Source organism: Artemia franciscana, chromosome 9, assembly GCF_032884065.1.
Source record: "Artemia franciscana chromosome 9, ASM3288406v1, whole genome shotgun sequence".
Lineage (NCBI taxonomy): Eukaryota > Metazoa > Arthropoda > Branchiopoda > Anostraca > Artemiidae > Artemia > Artemia franciscana.
The window spans coordinates 47,634,656-47,640,655 of record NC_088871.1 but is presented as its reverse complement, the minus strand read 5'-3'; the positions used below and the strand labels follow the sequence as shown (position 1 = coordinate 47,640,655).

At 36.8% G+C, this 6,000-nt stretch overlaps 1 protein-coding gene across 1 annotated transcript in view; it reads right to left on the bottom strand.

Moving 5' to 3' along the window:
• The window catches only part of LOC136031501 (peroxidase-like), a gene marked incomplete in the record, with an annotated part of 143,388 nt that overhangs the window by 105,266 nt on the left and 32,122 nt on the right, over nucleotides 1-6,000 (bottom strand).

Here is a 6,000-nt window from a genome sequence, read left to right as displayed (position 1 = left end):
GTGTAAATTTTTCCCATCCGATAAAATTGTAATGCAGCCAAGAATTGTTCAGATCTACTGAATAACCTTAATCAAACAATGAAATACTCGAGCCTAATCAAACAGTGAAATGACTTAATGAAATTCACGTATCAAAAGTTGACCTAAAAATCGTTACGTTTGGTTTCTACGTATCTTGCTTGACGAGAATCTTTCCTTCAAGCACATCATATTGACCTGATTAAAATGGAAGTATCCAGGAGTATTGGAATCCTTAGAAAGCTCAAACACATATTTCCAGGGTGGATTATTAGAATCTTGTCCTGTAGCCTAGTTCAGTCTTATGTTTCAAATTGTTCTGTTATTTGGATGTCAACTTTTCCCTCGTCTCTGAAGCCCCTTTGAAAACTTTATGATAAAGCAAGGACTCTTATTCAGGAAACTAACAGATCTCCACTTAAACCCTTGCTTGATTTGCAACATCTCTATTTTCTTTCTTGTTCTTCTTTCATTTTTTACAGTTGCACGGCCATCTTCCTGCTGTCCTATGTAATAATGTATCTTTGGTTTCTGATCAATCGACTTATCATCTCTGCACTTAAAACAATTTACAGATTCTTCACGCTCCATCAGTGAGGTCTGACTTCAACCCTCTGATAGCTTCCAACAGGGTCTGAAACACGCTCCCAGAGTTTCCACGAAATTGCCATTCGTTTGGTATGTTCAAAAATTATGCTAGAGAATTTTTAGCTATTAAACCAATTTTTTCCCGGTTTCCCTTGGAGTTGACTTCTCTGGATTGAGTTGGCTATTTAATTGAGTTGGTGAAATCCTGTGCTATTCCCTACCTAGCATGTCATTTTTGGAGATTATTAAGCTGGGCAACTGGATCTTTTGGGATTTTTTTTTATATATTTTTTTTTTGTATTTTTTCATCCCCTGTTCTTTCCCGGCTATGGAGCCTTATGAGGGAGATTGTCTTGAAGTAGTTTTTTGTTTATGAAATTTAATGTTAAATAAAGAACTCAGAACTCAGTAGCAGCATGTACATGTTACCTTTTGGTCAGTTGTACATCCCCGTCATGATGCCCCGGAAGTTCCACCTTAATAAGTTAAACCATTCCAAAAATATTGCTGATGTATCCTTTTGACTAAATTATGACTCTCTTTTCATTTTAATGATCTAAGCCTTATAAGTTATTTTAATTGATGTTACTACTATTACTGCTTAGCAGCAGTAATAGTAGTAGCGTAAGTAACAGTAGCAGTGGTGGTGGTATTAGTAGTGGTATACACATACTACCTTTTCGTCAACTGATCTTCCCACCTTAAGAATTCTTTGAAAGTTCCAATTTAATACCCAAATCCATTCTTGAGGTACGCCCTTTTGATAGTATGCATACACATAGTGTGTTTTTATTTAGTTCAAATTCCCTCTCAATATTCTGTTATATTTTCAGCTCCATAAGCCTACCCTTAATTGTGTATTATTAGTAGTATTATTAACAGTATTAGCAGCAGTAGTAGCAGGCACATATTGCCCTTGGGTCAGTTGAACATCCCACTCATGATGCCCCAGAACCTTGTTACCTTGGTAGTTCTCACTACTGAGAAGTAGTTTTAGTGATAATAGTGGTTGTAACAGTAGTTGTTGGTGTGGTAGCAGTAGATCCAGTAGTAGTTGTAGTAATAGTAGTACCTTGCAAATATTGCCTTTTTGGTCAATTGATCATCTTCCTTTTCATACTGAAAGTTCCATATTAATATACTCAGTCATTCCTGAGTTATGCCCTTCTACAACCCATATAGACATAACGTGTGTTGATCTAGTTCAAATCTCCCCACAACATTCCCTGAAAGGCTCACCTGAATGCCCTTTGTATTTTGGAAAAGTAAACGTCAAACATGTATACCTATCTCAATAATGTACTATATAATAATAATGAACGAGTTTCCTAACTTACAGCCGTTGCTTAGAGAGTTGTGGGGGGGATACATCCCAAAAGGTTAAATTACTGGAACTTTTCATAATGCTGAACAAAATGGATGTCTCAAGATTTTGATTGGATGTTTTTTTTAGGAAAATGATGGGTGTGGGGGGTGTGGTTGCCCTCAAATCACATTTGACTCTTAAAAAGGGCACAATAACTTTCAATGTCCAATCAACTGAGCCCAACTTGAATTTTTACACGACCACCCATTTTATAAAAACTTTATATACCCTAAGGACATAACTAAAAATCCTTGCTCTAGGTATCTGGGTGGCAGTGTCGACCCTGGAGGCGTTGTTATATGTTCTTTTAACAATTTCGAATAAAATGGCTATCTCACATTTTCAATAAGATGTTTGGAGAAAAGAGTGTGTTTAGGAGGAGGTTAGTTGCCTTGCTTATTTTTGCATGATTTTTATTTTTGCATGATTTCCAGTTTGGATTCCGAGCGAGTCACTCTACGGAGCATGCTTGCGCAGCTTTCTTGAATTTCAATCTTTCGGCAATAGATTCTGGTCATATCTTGGCAGCTTTATTTTTGGATGTTTGTAAACCTTTTTATTCCTTGACCCATCGGACTCTTCTTTGGAAACCATCGTATATTGGTATAATACTAAAAGCTTTTCCTTGGTTTGGTTCATATCTTTCTGGTAGGCTTATTTCATTTGATCCGGTTTTCCGGAGCCCTTCTCAAGCATATTTTGGCGTCCCTCCGGGATTTGTTCTTGGCCCTATTTTATTTCTTATTTATGTTAATGATCTAATTTCAGCGGTAAAAACACCAGGCCTCTGGCATGCTGCAAGCTGTGTCATCCTGATTCTCGATAGTGCTCTAACACTACTTCTAATGAAGATTTTCTGGTTGTTTTTGCTGATGACACCACTCTTGGGACTCTTGGGATGACGGAATATGATATCAAATCTAACCGAAAGAGTCTAATCTAAATCTAATTCGAAAGAGTTATTTCATGGTTTAATGCGACTTACTTGGCCTTGAATAATGGTAAGTCACATTTCCTTATTTTTTTCCCCGAATTGGTATAGCTTTTCCTCAGCTTACACGGCTTCAGGTGTCACAAGGTTCCTCGTGTAGACCAGAGAATCGGGTGGTCTGGTTTCTTGGTATCCTGTTTGATGAGAACCTTTCATTTAGACACCATATAGCCACGATTAGGGCTAAGGTCTCACGGAGTTTGGGTATCATTTGAAAACTTGGATACACATTTCCTGGGTCTATTCTGAAGCTTCTTTTTTTCTGCTTTGTCCATTCTTATGTTTCTTAATGCCCCATTGTATGGATGTCTACTTTTCCGATTACACTGCGGTAACTTTCTGTCATGCATAATAAAGCACGGCATCTGGTTATGAACACCAACCGTTCCTCACCAACACCACTCTTAAGTCTACAGTCTATTTACATTATTTCTTGTGATTCTTTTGTCTTTCATCAGCTTCACGGCAATCTTCCAAAATATCTTCAAAAAACTCCTGTGTTTATTTCTGATTCAGCTCCATATAGCCTCCGTTCTTCATACAATATCTACATTACGCCTACCCCTACTATTCGATCAGATTTCAATCCCCTCATTGCTTGTTAACAGGTTTGGAATTCGCTACCTTCTTCAGTACAGAGATGCCACTCGTTTGGGTTTTTTAAAAGGATTCTTAAGGATCATTGAGTAAAGAATCAAACAAAATAGCATTTTTTTTCCTTTTCCTTTTCCTCTGAGGAGTTGATGTCCCCTGAGTGTTTATTCATGGTGTATAGATGTCTTCTCTGCGCTTTGAATCCCAGCCCTCAGGTATGTTCTCTTTTTCATCTTATATGTTATTTGGCTATTGTTATCCTTTTTTGGTTGTTGCTTTTATTGTATTTTTTTGTATCCTCCTTGTATCCCTGGCCATGGAGGCTTTTGAGGGATAATAAGAGTATAGTATTTCCATTTCGTATTTATTGGTGAATAAAACTCTGAACTCTGAACTCCTTCACTTTTGACACTTAAAAGAGAATTATAAGTTTCAATTTCCAGTCAAAATGAGCCTTCTCTAAGGTTTAGACGACCATATCTTCCATGAAAAACTTATATGCTCCTGGGGTATAGGTTATAACTCTTGCCCCCAGGCTTGGGGATTGGGGATCGGGGAAGGCCTTGTAATAAGATCTTTGGACTATTTTGAATAAAGTGGCTATCCAAAAATTTCAATTGGATGTATTTGCGGAAAAGTGGACGTTTGGGGGGGGGGCTAATTGCCCTCTGATAACTTTTGATTCTTAAAAAGGCACTAAAACTTCCTGATTTTCAATTGAATGAGCCCCCTCCGAAGATTACAAAACCAACCCTTCCATAAAAGCCTTATGCTATATGTCAATAATTGGCAACTGGTTAAACTTATAGTCCTTGCCTTAAGGGCTATGGGGGGGGGGGGGGTTGTCAGACTCAAGGACATAATTACTTGGCTTTTCAGCTACGTTGAACAAAATGACTATCTCGAAACTTTGATTGGATGTGTTTGGGGAAATGATGATTGTGGGAGGTTGGTTGCCCTCTAATCCCGTTTGACTATTAAAGAGAGTACTAGAACTTTCCATTTCCAATCTAATGAGCCCCTTTTGAAGTTTCTACGATAACTCCTACCATACGAAGTGGCCTGGTAAGAAAAAAAATAACACATTGTGCCAACATCGTTCTTTTCATACGCAGCGCTACTGCGCTACCTATGAAAAAACCGAAAAGGTTACAAAGAAATTCATAAAAAAACTAGGTCAATAAAAAACCAACAACAATTAATTTAACAAACTTTTTCACAAAGTAAGTTGTTCAGAGAAAAGTGAAGAGCTCCATTAGGCCAAAAATTTAAAAAAATAAAACCGAGTACTCTACCAAACGTAAAACTACCACAAATCACTATCAATAAATAAATGAAATCCAAAACGAACAGAAATTACAATAAATAAACGAGTCAAACTCAAAACAAGCAGAATTTAACATAAGTAGTGCTGAAGACAGCGATGCATTTTCAAAACCAGGACATAATTTGCACTTTACTGAAAAAACAAATAAATGTGGATTGACAGTACATACTGACATACTGACATTACAGACATACTGATATTTATTCCTTAAAGTTTTAACAATTTCTTATGTATTAAAGTTAAAGTAAGAACATTTAAATGTGTTTTATTTTCATTAAGGTGCAAAATATCTCCTAGTTTTCAGAAGGCAAGGGAGTGTTAGCCCTTTTCATGTTAATTTCTTCTCGTTATGAGTTTGACTTGGTTATTTATTTCTTTTGGGTTTCATATATCTATTGATTGTGATTTGTGGTAGTTTTATGCTCGGAAGATTATTTACTTTATTTCTGCTCATTTTTTGCTTAATGGAGCTCTTTACTTTTCTTTGCAAAACTTATTTTTTGGAAAAAGATTTTTAAACTAATACAATACAAAGACAAGCCCGTATTTTGTCAAACTCAAAGAAAAGTTTCTTGGATCTCTTAAAGGTTCTGATTAAGGCAGTTATTGCAAAATTTTTGTCTGATTCCATTCAGGGCTGTGGGGATGTATACTGGCAAATTGATTGGTTAAGCGGTAGGAGATTGCCTTCCGGTCTGATTCAGATCCTAAAAGGTCCACTACAGCTTAATACGTCATAGCATGAGACCTCTCCCAAGTTTCTACGCCTTCCGTTCTATATGATAAAGACAGGAGAAAAATAAATAAACATTACGGACTACATTCTATCGACTATATCGTAATTGAAATTTTCGTTTGACTGCGATTTGAACATCTTCATTTTCCTATTATTCATATTTGGGGTCTCCGTGTAATACGAGCTATTAGCATATTCAAAAACCCTTACCAATGGGACTTCATGTAGTTTGTCAATTCTGATGGCAGAGTTTTGTATCTATCTACTGTAACTACTACTACTACTAAATCGCCCTAAACCGCACTTCTAAGCAGCAAAACCACCTGAGACCAAAACGGCTACACACGCTTCTCCTCCGTCTCAATATATGCAAAGCCTCC